This window comes from Halichoerus grypus, chromosome 2 (assembly GCF_964656455.1).
Source record: "Halichoerus grypus chromosome 2, mHalGry1.hap1.1, whole genome shotgun sequence".
NCBI lineage: Eukaryota > Metazoa > Chordata > Mammalia > Carnivora > Phocidae > Halichoerus > Halichoerus grypus.
Window position 1 is genome coordinate 7,720,785 of NC_135713.1, and position 20,337 is coordinate 7,741,121.

General features: G+C 43.5%; 1 long non-coding RNA gene across 1 annotated transcript; it reads right to left on the reverse strand.

Moving 5' to 3' along the window:
- Positions 1 to 9,910: 9,910 nt before the first annotated feature.
- Positions 9,911 to 17,900, reverse strand: LOC144380934 (uncharacterized). Its single transcript, XR_013445289.1, has 4 exons — positions 17,746 to 17,900; positions 16,994 to 17,083; positions 13,744 to 13,865; positions 9,911 to 10,042 (listed from the first exon to the last, which is right to left on the reverse strand). It is a non-coding gene; the product is annotated as an uncharacterized LOC144380934 (long non-coding RNA).
- Between the last annotated feature and the right edge of the window lie 2,437 nt (positions 17,901 to 20,337).

Genomic DNA, 20,337 nt, shown 5'->3' on the forward strand with positions numbered 1-20,337 from the left:
TACAATGGAATATTATGCAGCCATCAAAAGGAATAAGATCTTGCCATTTGCAACGACGTGGATGGAACTGGAGGGTATTATGCTGAGCGAAATAAGTCAAACAGAGAAAGACATGTATCATATGACCTCACTGATATGAGGAATTCTTAATCTCAGGAAACAAACTGAGGGTTGCTGGAGTGGGGGGTGGGGTGGGAGGGAAGGGGTGACTGGGTGATGGACACTGGGGAGGGTATGTGTTCTGGTAAGCGCTGTGAATTGTGCAAGACTGTTGAATCTCAGATCTGTACCTCTGAAACAAATAATGCAATATATGTTAAGAAAGAAAAAAAGAAGAAGAAGAATGTAGCAGGAGGGGAAGAATGAAGGGGGGGAAATCGGAGGGGGAGAAGAACCATTAGAGACAATGGACTCTGAAAAACAAACTGAGGGTTCTAGAGGGGAGGGGGTTGGGAGGATGGGTTAGCCTGGTGATGGGTATTGAGGAGGGCACGTTCTGCATGGAGCACTGGGTGTTATGCACAAACAATGAATCATGGAACACTATATCTAAAACTAATGATGTAATGTATGGGGATTAACATAACAATAAAAAAATAAAAAAAAAAAAAAAAGAAACTATAGTACATCCAGACAATGGAATATTAATCAGCACTAAAAAGAAATGATTAAGCCATGAAAAGACATGGAGGAGACTTAAATGCATACTACTAAGTGAAAGAAGCCAATCTGAAAAGGCAACATACTGTATGATTCCAACCCTATGACATCCTGAAAAAGGCAAAACTATGGAGGCAGTAAAAAGATCAGTGTTTTCAAGGGGTTAGGGAGGGAGATAAAGATACATAAGAGAAGCACAGATTTTTAAAGCAGTAAAAATACTCCATATGCTACTATAATGGTAAATACAGGTCGTTCATTACACATTTGTCAAAACCATAGAATGTATGATGCCAAGAGTTAACCCTAATGCAAACTCTGAACTTTGAGTGATAGTGATGTGTCACATAGTTTATCAGTTGTTACAAATGTATCACTCTGGTGTGGGATGTTGATGGTAGGGGAGGCTGTGCATGTGTAGGGGCAAGGGGCATATGGGAACTCATTATTTTCTGCTCAGTTTTGCTGCAAACCTAAAATTTCTCTAAGAATTAGTCTATTTCTCTAAGAATTTCAAGTCTGTTTGAAAAAATGAACTGTGACAGAGTGAAGTTAGAGCCTCCAGGAGGGGCTTAAGCTAACAGCTGAGCTACTGGTACTAAGCAGCTACACAGAACCAAGTTCATGACAAAAAAAAAAAATAGAAGATGCTGAAAACAGAGATTTCAGCATAACAAATCATCACAAATTCAGTGGCTTAAAACAGTCCACATTTATTATCTCACATAAGGGGAGGGCATTACACAAGAACATGAACACGAAGAGGCAGAGATCAAAGGGGCCACATTGGACTCTAGCCACCAGGGAAGCCATGATGGATGGAATCTGAGAAGAGAGAAAACATACAGACCTGAGAGATGGGGAAGGGAGGGGGCGACTGGACCTTCTTTCTGAGTCTTCAGTTCCCCCTCCAGGCTCAGCTGACCCCAGGGTATTTCCTTCCTTGGGTTTCACAAGATTTTCCCTGAGACTTCCAATAAAGCAAAGGAAAGCCCAACATCATTCTTTCTGATGAGCCAGGGTGGGTTTCTGTTTCTTAGAACCCAAAGAGCCATAACTGGAAGTGACTGAAACCTTCCTGTTGTAGGACAAGTTTCCTGGTCTTTTTTGAAGTTAACTAGAAAGTACTTATTCCTCATATAGGAGGTGCCATATGGCAAATAGTTTGGATCTTGGTTCTACAACTTCCAGGTGATGCAAACTTGAGCACTTCATGTACAGTCTAAGCTTTGGCGGTTTTTTCCCTGTAAAATTAGAATTAAATGTTTGCCTCGCTGTAGATACTTTTTCAAATGACATGAGAACTGGCATGTGCTATAAATGTTAACTTCCTTATTTAATTCCACTTTTTTCCATTTTTTTAAAAATTTTCTTCCTTTCTTTCTTCCTCTCAATATTATATTCGTTTTCCAGAGCTGCTGTAACTAAGTACCACAGTCTTGGTGGCTTAACAGAAATTTATTGTCTTACAGATATGGAAGCTGGAAAGTCCAAGATGAAGGTGTTGGCAGGGTTGCTTCATTTTGAGGGCTGCGAAAGAAAATCTGTTCCAGGTCTCTCTCTCGTTGGCTCACCTTCAAGTTCATATGGTCATTCAGATGGCTTTCTTCATGTTCACATGGCATTCTCCCTGTACATGTCTGTGTCCAAATTTCCCTTCTTAAAAGAACAGCAGTCATGTTGTTGACCCCTTGTTAATGTAACCAATTATATCTGCAGTGACCTTACTTCTAAATGACCTCATATTCTAAGGTACTGGACATTAGAACTTCAACATACCCACTTTTCAATTCACTGACAATTATGACACAATTCAATCCATAATAAATATATAAAACATATAGAATATGTGGATCATTCTCCTAATTCAGCTATTCGATTTGCAAATATGAGGGTCTTACTTCTCTTCTAAGGTTTAAATACACAGCTCTATAAAAACTTCTCAAGTGTGACAGCAACTATTGGCTAACATTTTCTGAGGCTTGTTTTGTGTATATGGGATCTTCTGGAGTACTCTTTACCTGGTCACTTTTCCAGAGGATCAACAGTGAACTCTAGCATCTCTGACAGCATTTCTTAGGCTGCTTGTAGTTGCACACAGGTGGATGTATTCTATCAGACATTATTCTTCCACGCTACTGAGCCCCAGAGGAGGAGACCTGGGGAAACTGGTGGAAGGACAAGGGGGAAAAAGCTTCCATAGAATCCATATCGCAAGGAACTGCAGTAGCCTGTTATGTTGTGGTCCTATGATCCTAAATTAGCTCAGAATCTGGTTTGGGTTCAGGAGCTGGATCAGAGCCTTCCCATGATTCTGTACCTGCTCTTCAAGCTCAAAGACCAGAAACATAGCAAAGGTGAATGGCCAAAACATAGGGACCCAGAGAATGCGAGAAGTTCTGAAAGAAGGCCACTGAGGAAGAGCAACACTGGGGAAGATCACTGTCTCTGAAGGCCAAACCACAGGAGACATTTCCAAGAAAGGTGAGGATCGTGGCTTCTGTCCATGACACTTCTTCTTCTTTGGTTTTGTATTTTAGAAATTTATCCTTTAGTTTTGATGACTTGGTCCAGCCTGAGATTGCACTGTGATTTCCATTCTCCAACATAATTCTGTTTCCTTATCTCAGTTGGAGAATCAAATAGCATATTAATATAATGCATTACACAAGATTTCACCTAGAGCATGCAATAAAAGCTATTTTCCAACCTTTCAGCCTGAGCTCAGGTAAAGTTACTCTGATTTAATATGTCATTAATAAAAAGTTGGTCTATGTACCAATAGTTATTTGGGGATGAAGATTAGGAGGAAAAGTATGAAGGATAATTTAAAGGTCACTTTGATTTAAGATGAGTTCAAGTTTAGCAACACAATCTCACTGCATTTACTATACATCTCTGTGATGAATGCAAGGCAGGAAAACCAACCTCTATATTTTCTATCTATAATTAATGAGTGGCTTCCAGCAGGGCTGGGGAGAAGAGAGAGCTGTGATTACAGGAGACCAGCTCACTTGAGTCGTGTCAAGTCTCCTAGACGCCACTTTAAACCAGCCTGGGTGTCAGCATTCTCACTTTTGCATTATGGGGTTTTACAGTCTTTAATATTTTTTTTAGCCATGATAGCATGAAACTTGATTAGAAAGAAGACAGAAGAGACTAATGATATTATGGTTTAAATTATTAAAGCCAATTACAGAGCATGAATGCCACCACTCACAGAAATGTGGGGTTCCCAAGGAAGTATTGGGGTAGGGGTTTGCCAGCATCATCCCCATGCCCTTCTCTGACTCCTCAGAGCAAGATCCCCCAGTGGTCTCTTCCCATAAACCAAGTCCACCCCAGTGGGGCAGCCATAGTGGAAAATTCCAAGGAGGAGTCTTAGCCTTACTGGGCATCCAGATTGCAGCCTTGCCTCCTATCAGATGAAGCCCAAGATCTGAGAGCTTCTGACTCCCAGACCTCTTTCTTCATCCTTCTTGATCACTCAAGAGTGGCTTCCAGGGGACTGAAGAGATCTGCAATTCCACCCAAGCTTAGTGGGGAGAGTGCCATGCTGTATGGGAAGTGGGAGGTCATCCATACTGCATGTCTTCCATCCCTACCATGACACTCCACTTCCTGAGTCTGGCCACCTGGAGATGACACCAAGCCTCCTGATAAAAAGAGTCCTATACCTAAACCTCCATCCACAGACATGGGCCTGGTTTGGAAAGCAGAGGCTACCCGGAACCGCAACTCTGCCTATGAGCATTGCCTACCACACTGACTTTGCTACTTGTCCTGCGCTGCCTGCCAGAATGAACTCTGCTGCTCCCTTTGACCCACATCCCGGGGAGAAGATGTGTCTTCCCCCTTCCTGGTCTCTCCTTCACACTGGACATCACATAATCTGCATAGTCCAATCCTTTAATAAAAGAATCCAAACAAACACAGGTTATTTCATCTGGGATATGTTGTTTTCAGCACTGTAGTCAGGGGTTGTCAACCCTGACTATGTACCTGAAAATTTTTTTTTAATGTTGATGCCTAACCCCACTTCCTGGAGATTATGATGTAATCGGTCTTGGTGGGACCAGAGCATTGGCATTTTTGCTGTGAAGTGCAGCCATGGGTAAGAACAAGGGAGTAGGGAATTAACTAGTCCAACTCTTTCTAATCCTCTGGTCACCACATGAGCCCTGTGTTAGAAGGGCCCTTTCAAGTATCCCTCTGGTTTGTGTTCACTAGATCTCTTGCTCCTAAATGATAAACTTATATGTTAAGGGTGCATCCCTCCTGTTCCCCACACTTGCTCCCCAAAGTAAAGCAACACAATTGTGGGGGAGAAAAAATATGAAGAATAAAGAAAGGACAGTGCTCCCTATTGAAATAACTGACCAGATTACTAGAGTGATCAGAGTGAGCAAACCAGTGTTTCAGGTCTAGCCTATGCCAGGAAAACTACAGTAAGAAATTCACGAAGTTTGGAAAGGGGTCTTGTGAGGCCATTTTGTCCATGGCCGTCCTGCACAGATGAAGATAAACCTAACTTTGCTGACTTCCAGAGGAAGACCCCACAAGAAATTCCATCTAAGTGGCTCCAGAGTATAGCATTGCTGCTACCTAGAAATTCCTCCACTTGAGACCCTCTCCACGAGCTGTGGTGCTGTTTCCTGCTGAGAGAGAAAGAGAGGAGCCCTAAAGCCCAATCACTTCACAGCAAACAGCAATGCACCTCCAGGTAGACAAAACTGTATTTTACTTCTGTTCCTTCATATTCATAAAATATTGCCATATTAAAAAGTTTGTTCCATTACAATGCACCATTTCAAGGCTTTATGTTAGAAAATGGCATGAGCTAATACAACATCTGATATTATAAGTAACACTGAGAAACAACCAAAAACAAACAAAACACAAAGAACAAAGAAATGATAGTTCAGCCCAAAGATTCCAGACTTCTAACATATTGATCTTTTAGTTTCCATTAGTGATATATATATATATGGGGTAGGGGGGCAGGAAGAAAGACTGATTTGGCCTTTATTAAAATTAAAAGAAACCCCAATGTTGACTTCCTGGTTTTGATACTGTACTAGAGTAATGTGGGATGTTACCATCAGGGGAAACTGGGTGAAGGGTACATGGGACCTCCCTGTACATTTTTTATCAACTTTCTGTGAACCCCATAATTATTCTAAAACTAAAAGTTCAAGACAGATACCAGAAAAGAAAGATACTCTCCCCACAAAAGAAATGAAGTTGGTGGGGGGGCACCTGGGTTAAGCGTTGGACTCGATTTCAGCTCAGGTCATGATCTCAGGGTCGTGACATCGAGCCCCGTGTTAGGCTCCATGCTCAGTACAGAGTCTGCTTGGGATTCTCTCCCTCTCCCTCTCCCTCTGCCCCTCCCCTGCTCTCTCTCTGCCTCTCAAATAAATAAATAAAATCTTAAAAAAAGAAAAAGAAATGAAGTGGCACTGTGGAAGGGAAGAAGCCTGTGAACTATGGAAGAACCATGTGGATCATCACAAGGAGTAGAGAGGAGGAGGAAGAGTAATTGTTAACAGTAGTAGTGGTATAATTGTAATAGTAGTCATACTAGTGGTGACAGTAACTGTTGTAGTAGTTGTAACTGTAGTAATAATAGTAATTTTAGTAATAGCAGTACTTGTAATCATCATCATTGTAATTGTAATAGAGTAGCAATTGAGTGGCAAGTACAGTAGTATAGTAATTGGTATAGTAGTAGTAATAATTGTAGCACTGGTAGTAGTAATAGTAGTAGCAGTAATTTTAGTAGTAATAGTAGTTGTAACCATCATCATGATAGTAATGGTAGCAGCAGTAATAGTAGCAATTATAGTAGTAGTATTAATTGTAGCAATAGTGGTAATTATAGAAGTAGTTGTAGTGGTGATTGTAGTTGTAGCAGTAGCAGCAGTAGTCGTAGTAGTAATAGTCATTTCAGTGGTAGTAGCTGTAGTAGGCGATAGTAGTAATAGTAGGCAGTAGTAGTAGTAATAGTAGTAGTAATAGTAGACAGTAGTTGTAATAGTGGGCAGCAGTAGTAATAATAGTGGGCAGAAGTGGTAGTAATAGTAGGCAGAAGTAGTAATAATAATAGTAGTAATAGTAGACATTGGTAGTAACAGTGGGCAATAGTACTAGTAACAGTGGGCGGCAGTAGTTGTAATAGTAGGCAGTAGTAATAGTAGGCAGAAGTAGTAGTAATAATAGTAGTAATAGTAGACATTGGTAGTAACGGGGCAATAGTAGTAGTAACAGTGGGCAGCAGTAGTAGTAATAGTACGCAGTAGTAATAGTAGGCAGAAGTAGTAGTAATAATAGTGGGCAGAAGTGGTAGTAATGGTAAGCAGTAGTAATAGTAGGCAGTAGTAGTAGCAATAACGGTAGTAATAGTAGACATTGGTAGTAACAGTGGGCAGCAGTAGTAGTAATAGTGGGCAGCAGTAGTAGTAGGCAGAAGTAGTAGTAATGATAGTGGGCAGCAGTAGTAGTAATAGTAGGTAATAGTAATAGTAGACAGTAGTAGTAATAATGGGCAGCAGTAGTAGTAATAGTGGGCAGCAGTAGTAGTAATAGTAGGCAGTAGTAATAGTAGGCAGAAGTAGTAGTAATAATAGTGGGCAGAAGTGGTAGTAATAGGAAGTAGTAGTAATAGTAGGCAGTAGTAGTAGTTGATAGGAAATATTTACGTTCCACATCACTGGGGCACAGGGAAGAAGGAATCATGTAAGGGGGCGGGGAGAAAGTTCACTTAAATCTAAGTCTATGTTGGATCTGTCTCTTGTGATTTTAATAAGAGGAAGGAAGAAGCTTCCCAAAATAATTCAATCCCAAACTACATATTTCTTACTCAACTTCCCAGGAATGCAATCTTCTATTTGAAAGCATGTGAAATAGTACATTGTTCATTAAATCTATAGAATATGTTTGTTCTAGGATATGGAATTTGTTTACTGAATTTACAAACTAACTTGTCCCACACTGTGTAAGTCACGCCGGCTCTTCTAGTACTTGGAAAGCCCCAGACTCTCTGGGACCTCCCTTTCTCCTTACAGGCCAGCTTGAAAAAGAAGGACTCTGGCAGATTCAAGACCAAACACAATGCAAAATCTGTTACTTTACGAAGCATCTCTCCCACTGCCAATCCACGTGAGAGGCAGGGTGATGGGGTTGCAGATGGAGTATGACAAAGATTCTGGAATGCTTACGATGTAAAGCACATGCCATATGCCACGACTCTAGTCATGGAGGACTCAGCAGTGAACAGGACAGTCATGGCCTTACCCATTCTCAAGAAAGAACGACACTAAGCACAAAACTCAACAAGACGATTTCAGATAAAGGTGAACAAACTAGGGTTTGCAAGGGTCCTGTGGTCAGGGAAGCTCCCCCTACAGAGTGACATTTGAGCTTAAGCCCAAGAAACAAGCAGGAGCAAGCCAAGGGGAAGAAGCGCCCAGAATAAGGAAAATAGAAGCCCTGAGGTGAACAGCAATTTGGCCTTTGTGACAAACGGAAGTGGCTGGAGGACAATAGTAGATGAACTCGAAGAGGAAGGTCAGAGTCAGACGGGATTAATATATTTGGATGGATTAGGCATGGGGATGTGGGGAGGGGACCGCAGTGAGAATGGTGTCTAGATTTCTGTTTTGGGCCACGAGATGAAGGGGATACCACCAAGTGGGGCTGAAGAAGAAGCCCTGAGTCTAGCACAGGACTTTTCAAGTACAAGGCGCGGCTGAGACACCCTTGTGGTCTCGGGTCTCTGACTTGTGAACCTGGGTAGCTCGGGGTCCCAGCTACCCAGACCCCACCCTGCAGCCCCTCCCCCTCTAGGGCCTGGCCAGCTCCCCAGGGGCACTGCCTCTAGGCAGGTATGTGCTCCTTGGCCCTCGGCACCCGCAGACCAGGCTCTGCTCTGCTCCTTCCACCCTCAGCCGGGGCAAATCACCACTCCTCCGTGTGTGTCTTCAATTCTTATGTTGGTGTCTATTCTTATTCCTATTGCTGCCATAACAAATTGCCACAAACATGGTGGCTTAAGACAACACAAATTCATTTTCTTGTAGTTCTATCCAAACCACACTGGGCTAAAATCAAGGTGATGGCAGGGTCCCCTTCTTTCTGGTTTTCTTGCCTTTTTGAGAGGCCTTTTGAGCTTCGAGAGGCTGCCCAGATTCCCACTAGGTGTCGGCTCTTACTCCGTGAGAGACCAGGAACTGGGCACCACTGCCCGCAATACCACCCTGGGGTCTGGGCAGGGCCCAGGCTCAGAAACCACTTCCGGGGAAGAGATGAGAGTCAGTGTTTAAGAATAAGAGTCACCTAAGTCCTGCCCTGGCCTGGCAGCACCGAGGTGTGGTGGTGGGCAGGCTCTCCTGCGAATTCTCAGATCTTTACTGCTATCTCTACCTGGGGGGCCATTTGTCTCTCTTTTTTTTAATATTTTATTTATTTGAGAGAGAGAGAGCAAGCACAAGCAGGGGGAGCTGCAGGCAGAGGGAGAAGCAGACTCCCTGCTGAGCAGAGAGCCTGAAGCGGGTTTCGATCCCAGGACCCTGAGATCATGACCTGAGCTGAAGACAGACGCTTAACCAACTGAGCCACCCAGGCGCCCCCCATTTGTCTCTTCAATGTAAGCTCTGCCTCCTCGTCCACCATGCAAGCTCTGAGCAGCCACCATCTTTCAGGGGAGAGCACCACAGGGGAAAGGTAGATGGGCATCGCGTTAAGTTCAGGACCTCCAGCCAAACATGCCTCTACTTCTCCAGAGCATGTTAACTGGCTCCACCATATCCCCCTTCCATGACCACAGTTTCTAACCTATATTCTTCTCAATCATCCTTCCCACAGCAGCCCACCATCCACCTCCCTCTAGATACGGTCCAAAAATGGAACTTGCCTCCCCCTCAGGTTAGGATGAGTAACATTTTCAATCATAACACATTTCAGTCAAGAGGGAAATAACTTTACAGAGTCTCCAGGGAGGGCAACAGGGCGAGGGGAAAGCATATTTTGCAACTTAGAGGACCTATCTTTTTTAAAAGAAAGTTGTCAATGAGAAAATGGGACTTCTTTTGAGTCACTAAAATGTTAACATCTGTGTATATGTAAAGGGAGACAGATTCCTAATCATCTCTCACATCTGCAAAATGCTTTTGAGTTTAGAGTATATTCTAAGTCTGAGCCCCCCCACCCCCCACCCCCCCACAGAGACAGCACCAAGGCTTACCTGTAAAAGGTCCCATTTGCAGCAGCTGAGTCAGAGGGCTCTGGGGGCCCGAAGCCTAGGAGAATGGCAGTGGTCTGTCACAGGAAAACCATCACATAGGTCTCACTGAGCCTTTCCTGCAAGATGTGCAAGAATCAGCTGGAAGGATAGAGAGCAGAGACTTTATCAGGCTCACACTAGACACTTTGTGAACTGTTCTTGACTGGTTTCTGTAGGTGACAGGTCTAGTGTGAGACTTGCTTCCACTACAAACTAAGTAGGGAAGTTTGGGGGGCATAACTAACCCTCAATCACCTCTAAATGTTGACCAGATACCTTTATCCAGGGAAGAACACCTTGGAGCTATGTGTGATGCAGCAAACTCAGGGCAACTCTCAATAGCAAAATTTAGTAAATGCCACTATGTGCCAAGGCAGGGGGTCTGCAGATGATCACAGGACCAACCTCCCCTTCGGAAGCAGGCTCCCTCTCCTGGAGTTTTAATGGTTACATAGCCTTGCGGAGCTGGGCAGGACCCCGCGATAGGACCTGGACAAACACTAATGCCACCATTTCCAAGAGGAGCTAGTGAGAATTCATCTGGCTGCCACACACTATTGAGGACCCAGGAGAGGGCCCAGGCATGCCCTGTCCATGGATGATGCCCAGAGTCAATCCCTGGTCTCCAGGCCTTGGGCTATCTTACTCGGATGAAAATCCTAGAGGACGACCATTGTTAAAGGCAGTGCACACCTTGGGCTCTCTGCAGGCCTTGAGGCCCCGACAATCACAATTACAGACCTCCAAGATTTGCAAGATAAGAACATGCACAGGCCTGCAGGAGGAAAATGCCATAATCTCATAAAAGGAGGGGACACATGGGCTTAAATGGAGAGAGGAACCATGAGCATACATAGAAATAGCAGTGCACGTGAGATTCAGGAGAATGTACAGAAGCTTACATGGAGAGTGCACACAAGATGGCAAAGAGACCATGTATTCAGGCACACGTGGAAAACTGCACATGGTTCACATGGAGACAGCACCCGGGGACTCATGTAGAGAGATGCACAGGGGCTCATATGAACAGATGCACACAGGCTCCCATGGGAAGATGCACACGGGCTCCCATGGGGAGAGGCACATAGACTCCCATGGGGAGATGCACATGGGCTTCCATGGGGAGATGCACACTATTCCTGGGGACCAAAAATGCCTCTCAACCAACTCCCCCATTTAAGAAAAGAAGAGTGACCCGGGAAGGTCCAAGACTTTTCCCCGCCCACCCTGCCAGCGCAAGTCACATCTAGGACTACAGACCAGGATCATCCGACAAAATGTGATTTTTTTCTTTTGGCCTTCTTTAATTTCAAAAGAAACTAAGACAAAATTTCTCCCAAGACCTTTCCAACCTGGTGTACGAGCAGGACAAGGAGCACCCTGAAGTCAAGTTTTGAAACTTCGAGGGTATTTCTCCAAAGGCCACCTGAGAGCTGACAAAGGAGAGGCAGATCTATTTACTCCAGATTGTGATTTGAGAAGAATGACCAGCTCAGAAGCCAAGCACGCACCTCCGCGGGGCTCCGGGGAGTCCTCTCTACACTTGGCCATGCTTCTCCCTCAGGACACTCAGGAGCGCTCCCATCTCTCTGTGGTAGGGAGCCCGTCCCTGGCCACCTCGCTCTCAGCGACTCCTCCTTTGCTTTGCTTACTGGTGTCTAGGCTAAGGGGGATTCTGTTGTTCACGTTTTGTTTCTTCACTGTCTCTCTCCCCTCTAGAATGTTAGCAGAAGGAGGGTAGGACGTGACTCTCCTGTGTGCATGGCTCTGATCTCAGTACCTCAAAGAAAACCTGGTACATAGTACATGTTCAGTCAACGCTGCTAGAATAAAATAATGATAAACAAACTCTACGCCTAAATGCACATACTGTGCTGTTTCCAAAGGCTATATTAGAGGAGATATGATATTACATTAAAAAAATTCTCTGGGGGGGGTTCCCAGGAAACTGTTCTTGTGTCCTGATAACTCACTACTGTTCGTGAAACAGTAATCAGAGAATGACAGGCTGACTACTGAGAGATTAAGGAAGAGGAAACAGGTATTAATTTCTCTTTGAGACCTTGTCACAGGTGAGACATTCCTCTGAGAGCCGCTCCTTCCAAAGCCCATCCGCCCTCAGTGACACCCCACTAAGCAAATGCCTTGTCCCTGAGGACCGGGGCGCCGTGGGGCGGTCACGTGCCTTAAGTGTGCAATTGTCATTTTCATTATAGATCCCAAGACTCCTGCCTGGAGCACATTTGTAAATGATTCAGAGATGATGGAAAATGACATGAAACCACAGTCCTTCATTTTCCTGACAACCTGTCCTAAAAACAAACACAATCCGTTACGGTGGTCTTTGAGATCACTCCGCGCTTGGATGGTTGTGTCAACACCAGGGCAATCTGGGATGTATCAGTAACGTCGGTCATTCCAAGAAGCCTGCTTTTGCTGGAAGCTACGGTAGCCTTATACAGCGGGTCTTCAGTAAACGTTCTCTGGGCGGCAGGGTTCCTCCCAGAGGGGCCCGTAGAGGGGAAGAAAAGCCCCGAGTGGGAAGTCACGGCCAGCTCACCCCCCAGAACGGCCCTGACAAGCTCTTTGTTCTGGTCAGCCTGAGCGAAAGGCATGAAATTGGTTATCTGGGCAGGTCTCATTACCCACGATGTAAAATATATGTTTAACACACTCCATTTTATCAAATTGGCTGCTACGGTCACCTGGAAACCACTGCCCTTGAACATCCAGTAAGCAGTCTGATCATTTCCATGAGTTTTAAATCATGCTGAAGGAGACTAAGCAAATATCCAAACACCCAGCATTTATGGAAGCAGAATACCCGTCACATCTTCATGAGACATAGACGCTGAGATAGGAAGTTGCCGATCTTAGCAACTTTAGGCAGTGGTCAGCCTTTGTCTCTGAGTCTGTGTCCTTTTGCACCTCCTCCCCCACACCACACACACACACACACACACACACACACGCACACACGCCATTCACACTCTAAAAAGCCTCTCCTGACAATAACCTCTTTAATAATGCAGCATGGAGCAGAGGGCTAGAAATTATCTTGTTGTTCTGCCTGAACCCAAGTGACAGGAGAAAATATTTCCCAACCCTCACATCCTTGAGATGCTAAAACTTGATTTGCAATTAGTTTGGTGCTGAATACAAGTACCCGATGGAATGGCATCGTAGCAAGACTGATGATTCTACTGCGCAAAACCATAAATAGCACACTTATTTAAGACGATTTGAATGCAGAACAAAAGGTACCTTAGAAATAACCATCCAGCTAACAAAACCCCATCCCTGAGTGGGTAGGTCTGAATTTAATGAAATACTGTAAAATGTGTGCTTGAAATGTCTAGGAGGCTTGGAATGTACTCCGTTCTCTTGGGAATAGTTTGGGTTTGCATTACTAATTAATAGAAGTTCCCAGTGAAGTTATGTGTGTGTGTGTGTGTGTGTGTGTGTGTGTGTGTGTGTGGTGTGAGTACTCTAGAAATGCCCGCACCAAAACACACAATACCAGAAACTGCATTTCTCTGAAAATGAATGCCATTAATTTGTAACATCCGGCATGCAAGATCTGGATGTAAGCACGAGAATTAAGAGGCTGCTCGTGGAATCCAGATGGCCAGGATTCTGTAGTGATCACTTTCTTTCCATCACTGCCAACCTCTGCGTGCAGTTATCTAACGGGGAGTTCACAGAGAATAACCCAGCTAGAAGACCACAGGGACCCTCATCACACAAGCATGAAGACATAAAAACCCACTTGGCAAATGCAAAAGGAAAAATGAGATTACCTTTAAAGGGATTATGAAGCTGGCTAGGAAATGCTAAGGATATTCATACAAGCCTCTTGCTGGCTGTCCTTGCTCACAGAATGTTAATTCCAAATGGTGTTGGCGGGCACTCTCTCCAGATCCTTCAAAACATACAGATTCCTGACACATAGGCATGAGGGTTAAATGAAAAATCAATTTACAGTTCTCATGTGAGGCGAAAAAAAACTTCAGGGACTACAACAGTTAACAAAGAGAAATGACAGATTAAATTTGAATTTGGAGAGCACCTTGCAAATTGTTTGCACAGATGTGACATTATTTACATGATAATTTCATGCTTCTCAGCACACAGAGGAAAATAAAACTTGTTAGGTGACATAATGGGACCATTAATCCTATTAATGGATTAAGGGTTGCTTCTAGAACCTTCCTGTTGCTTCATCATCTTGATATAATTGGCAATATTGCTATCTCTGCATTCCATCCCCTACTGCGAAAGGCAAGTCAGAAAGAAAACAAGTTTGCTACCTTGCCTAAAAAGATAATGTTTACTAGTGTCAAAAATGTTTGAGGCACTAAGGTGCCTTTACAGTTACCTCTGAAACAACACGGGGTTGAGCTGCCTAGGTCCACTGAGAAGTGGATCTTTTCTGATAACGACAGAACAGGGCTGTAAATGTATTTTCTCTTCCTTATGATTTTCTTAATATTTTCTTTTCTCTAGCTTATTTTATTGGAAGGACACAGTATATAATACATGTAACATACAATATATGTGTTAATCGACTGGACTGTTCTGTTCGTGTTATTGGTAAAGCTTCTGGTCAACAGTAGGCGATTAGTAGCTAAGTTTTGAGAGAGTCAAAAGTTACATGCAGATTTTCCACTGCAGGGGGTGGGGAGTGTTGTCTGTGCCCGATTCCCCTCCCCCCACACACTGTTCAAGGGTCAGCTGTATCTGGAATAACCTCCAGCCAAAGTATTAAAAAACGTTTTAGGACTGAAGCACTTTCTGCTCATGGAAAGAACAGAATACAGAGCTTTGTCTACAATACTTATTTCAGCAAGCACCAAAGAAATAAGCATGTATCAGCCACAAAACCACTAAGCTTCTTTAACGTGACGTTGCTACTGTTCGCTCAGACTGCACTGAATCAGCTCCATTTCAGCGGCGATGCTCCAGAAGCAAGAAATGATAGATCACAGTTGCGGTGAGCTCCGCTGCGAAAGCACAGGAGGAATTCTCCTCCGTCCGCGCTCGCATGTCATCTCTTACTTGCAATTTCGGTAGAGGACTCTCCAAACTGGGAAAGATGAGGAGGCCGCGGGATAGATTCAGATTCAAGAGATTTCAGCCTCACCCTCCGCCCTGAAAAATACTCCACGTTGTCCGTCCGTAAATAGAATGATGGCCCCACCCACACACGCCCTGGTGCAAAGTGCCCGGGTGAACCAAAATTAACTGCCTGTGAAAAATGGCTCCCCGTACATCAGCATCTATCCATTTTGGCCTTCTTTGCCTCTGCCATTTGTCTTGATTTTCATTTAGAGCTGGGCACTCCAGGCACACTCCCTCACAGTTGTGGGTGGGTGTGTACTGTCCTTGTCACCCACGGAGCTACACAGGGTAAAGAAATTACTTATTGATTTTCCTTTCCATGGAATGGTGTCTTTGGAATGGTTTCTTGAACCAGGTCAGTAATGCATGCGGCCCCAGGACTGGGAACATAGACGGGACGCCAGCCGGGGCTCTCCTGCTCACCCCTTCTGGGCACAGGTCCCACCCAGGATCACCAGCGTCCAGCTCTGTTGATAAGAGAAAGTATGCACCTCAAAAGTCGGAAGAATGGACAAAAAAGGGTATTCTCCCATCTGAGCAGTGGAAATGGCGTGATGTGAGCTTTGTTCTACTTCTTTATGCTGAAGGAGGTTTGGGATGGCTCATCCAGAACGGAGGCTGCAGCGTGGACAAGCAGGGACGGGGGAAACAGACAGAAGGGTAGAGATGGATCAGGAGCAGACACGCGGAGTGGGCAGGACCTGCGTGCCATAGTAGAAGATAAAGCTGGGTATGGGGGTGGGACCAACAGACAGAGAGTCCTTCATAGCAGGCTGAGAGGTTCATGCTTTATCTGGGGGTGGCAAACTGCCTCATGCACCAAATCTGGCCCACCACCTATTTTTGTAAATCAGCTCTCATGGGATCGCAGTCTCCCACCTAAGACCAAAGTGACCCAGCCAGTGGCCCAGGTAAACCTGTGTCTGTAGGAGTGAAAGCTGCATATCTGGGGGAAACTGAGTCACACAACAGCTCAATCACATCCAGGGACCCCAGGGGCACCCTCTGTCTTTGCTCCTCTTGGCCCCATCCCACTGGCACTGTAGGGGATGGCCCTGACTCATCCTTCTCATTGTTGTGACAAACCCTCTTCTTGCTACCAAGACTCTCTTTGATCACCGGCTTCTTACTCAGAACACACTGGAAGTTCAAGATGGTTGGTTGGTGATACTAACTCTTTGAAATGATTATAATAAAATCCAGTTTTAACCTCTTTCTCAAAACCGTATTTTAATTTTGTTCAAATGGTCTGCTCTACATAAGAGATACAGTAATCTCTGAACAAAACAGTTTTTAAAAGTAATCTTTCTGACTACCCTATGCTTCTATATTAAGCTTTTGCTATAGCTTATTGGAGAAGTAAACAAGCATCAATGCAAATCAGGTTATGCTTGGTTGTAGTTAAAGAAGAGAAATAACCAAGGGACACCAGAAGCTGAAATGAGTCATAAGCTTTTCTAAAAACAAAATAAAATAAAGAGGTAAACTCAGTAAACTTATAATTGGGAAATCTCTAAGGACTTTACAGGCAAAGTGTATTACAGATTTATTTTTCCTTCTGGGCTTTGCTACTTGGGAAACCCAAACTTGTTAATGCAGATAAGCAGATGTGTCCTGAGCATCCACGTCGACACCAGCCTTAGCCAGCCTAAGGCCATTAGCGATCTGAAATGCAGGTCTGCTACGAGCACTCATTGGACTTTTATTATGAGATATTCATGGTGAATCACAAAAGAGCATTTTAATCATAATCTCTATAAAACACATTGATGATAAGAAAAATAGCCACCAAACTGCAGCTTAGACCTTTATTTATTTTCCAAAGGCACTCCAAGGTAATTACACATTTGGCAGGTTAATATTAAATTCAAATTTAACAAGTAAGATTAGCTTTTATAACATCATGAACTGACAATTTCTTGTACTCACCATATGATGATTCATACAGTATTGGAGCCAGTGGGTGCATCCCAATACTGCCTCCTAGTGGTACTGTAGCTTAATTACAGGAACAGTGTTCTGAAAAACAGTTCTTTGAAAAATGAAACATCGGGTGATTACAAACGCCGTGACATTAAGCCAGGTAGCCCTGATGTCTGGGGTGACCGAACACCCATCACTACCCTTTGAGAGAGCCTACTGTGAGCTCAGTGCCGAACTAAGAAATAAAATTACCACCTAGAAAATGTGGCTTTATTAATACGCAAATTCAGATTATCAAACCACATTATTAAACTAGAAAAGAAGGATGTGGTACAATCAGGTGCTGTTAATTCAACCTACACAGCTTTTCCTTTACCTAGTATGACAATACCAGACTATTGAGACAGCTTGGCATTAAGTGTGCACTGGAAACCACACCCGCTTGAATTCTCAGAAACTGGTTTAAGAAACTGATTGGCCCATTCCCCCCCAGTGACCCCTGAGTTTTTCCACCCTGACAATTGTGGTCATGCAAAACCTCCAGAATGCTTCATGCCAAATGTCCAGCCCAAATCCCTTTTGGGTACTTCAGGATCCGATTCAAATCCCACCTTCAAAATACCTTCCTTCTCTCTCGAAACTAAAGTGAGCTCTTCTTCTAACTATTAGGTTGGCAATAATGAAACAGATAGCCCTTTCTATGGTAGCCACCTCTACCCCTTTATGCTTATATTACATCATTTACTCCCTTTACTCACCTGTCACAAGCTGTGATTACCTCACCAAGCTCTGTTTTTGTTTGTTTACTGTTTGTCCCCATAGAATGGATACCTCCTGAGGCCAGGGACCTAGCTGCTCTGCTCACCACTGAATATCTCACTCCTTGCAGTGTCTAGCACGTGGTAGATGCTGAATAAATATCTGCCGAATGAATAAACATTTAGTGTTGCCAAAGGTATTACAGTCAGTCCTACACTTGCTGGTAAGATGGTACAAATTATTTAGGGGACAATTTAGCAATATGAATCAAACTTCATTATGCAAACAGAGTAGTAAAATGTAAGATATAACCCAAGTGTTTATCAAGAAAATGGAAATAAATGATGTGAATCAAACAATAATATGCTATGCAGCCATCAAAAATGATGATGTTCATCTGTATTTACTGACGTGAAAAAAACGTCCGTGACATATAAACTAAAAAAACAAAACAAAAATAAAAACAAACAAACCAGGGTTCACAACACCACGTGTAATTCTATGGTTAATTCTATGTGTCAACTGGGCTACGGGGTGCCCAAATATTTGGTCAAACCTTATTTTTCATGTTTCTGAGTCTGTGAGAGTGTTTTTCGTTGTTTGGTTTTATTTTATTTCAGATGAGCATAACATTTAAATCAACAGACCTAAGAAAATGCTGATCACCCTCCCTAACATGGGTGGGCCTATTCAGTCAGCTAAACCCCTGAATAGCACAAAAAGGCTGAACCACCCCTGGTAAGAGAAAATTCGTCCCACCTGACTGCCTTCAAATGGAGACATTGACTTTTTTCCCTGCCTTCAGACTCAAATTGAAACATCAGCTCTCCCTGGTTTTGAGCTCTCCCACTCGCCCTCCTGGTCCTCAGGTCTTCAGACTCACACTGGAACTAAACCATCAGCCCTCCTGAGTCTCCAGCTTGTCAACTCATCCTACAGAGCTCAAGACCCGCCAAACTCCGTAATGCATGAGACAAGTCCTCTGATTCTATGATCTATCGATATTGATGTATCTCTTGCTAACTCTCTCTATACAGACAGAGACAGATATAGATACATCCTATTGGTTCTGTTTCTCCAGCCACCCCTAATACAGCATGGATACTAGAATCTCATGTTGTTAAAATACTACAACTGGGTAGATTTAGTTGTGGTGGGTTGACTGCAGTGTGTCCCAATTGAATGTTCATGCCTCCCTGTTTCCATTCTCTTCTAGAATCCCTCTCATGCTGACTCTAGGTATGCTTAGCCACTTAACTTGATTTTTACCAGTGGGACAATAGCAGATATGATAGAAGCAAAAACTTGAAACATATTCGCATGTTGGCCTTTGTCTTTCTGTTGCTCCTGAAACCTGAGGCTGCTGTGTGAACCAGCCCAGGGTCGTCTGCAGGAGTAAGGAGAAGCCACTGAAGAAAGGCCCCAGATGTCCCACCTGTGCTGGTCAAGGCCAAACCACCAGCTGACGGTGAGGTCATGTGAGACTGGACCGCGCCAGAACCCCCCAACTGAACCCAGTACAAATGGCCAACCTGAAGAATCGTGAGCTACATAAATGCTGATAACAATAAACAATAAATAAGTAAATGCTTGGTATTCCAAACTACTAAGTTTGGGGATGGTTTCTTATAAAGCAAACAATAACTAATAGATTATAATGGACCAAAAAACCTAGAAGTTTATATTCTAAATTGTCAATAGCAGTAATTTCTGCGTAGAGATCATAGATGACTTTCATCTTTACATCCTGTTTATGAGAATGTATTATGTCTATGAGCACAGAAAAAATAAAAACACATTTTCGTTTTAAAAAATTAATTCTTTAAAAGGGATTTCTCTCTTCTGAGATTTCCTGCAGTAATTATTATTTGCACAACTAATACTCTGATTAGTTATAAAGTGTTTTGATATCTTGAACTGATCTTCAAGGCTTTCCCTGTTATTTGACTATGGGAGTAGAACATGCTGTTGTATGGATTAGTGGGTGTGCGTGTATCTTCCATAGGTATTAAACATAAAACCGGCCTATAGCATGGAATCATAGATGATTTCTTTATTTTGATTTGAAATCACTATTTTATATATATTTTTAAAGATTTTATTTATTTATTTCACAGAGAGACACAGCGAGAGAGGGAACACAAGCAGGGGGAGTGGGAGAGGGAGAAGCAGGCTTCCCGCTGAGCAGGGAGCCCGATACGGGGCTCGATCCCAGGACCCTGGGATCACGACCTGAGCCGAAGGCAGACGCTTAACGACTAAGCCACCCAGGCGCCCCATGAAATCACTATTTTATATTAACAAGTAAGGCAGAGTCTGGAATGGAATAGCTTCAAGAAAAAGAGAGTCCCTAGCAACGTCTATGTTTGAAATTAATGAGTTGCCTGAAAAGCCATTACTCGTGAGTCTGGTACCGTTGCATCTCCCCATGCCCGGTGCTAACAGCAGGGCTTCCTTTGGTTACACCATGACTCCACGCTTCAACTGCCAATTTCAAGTTTAACTCGGATTGATTTAAACAACATATATACATACAAACCAGTAAATTCAACAAATCATGAAAATTTGGAACACAAATTTAAAGTTCAGTT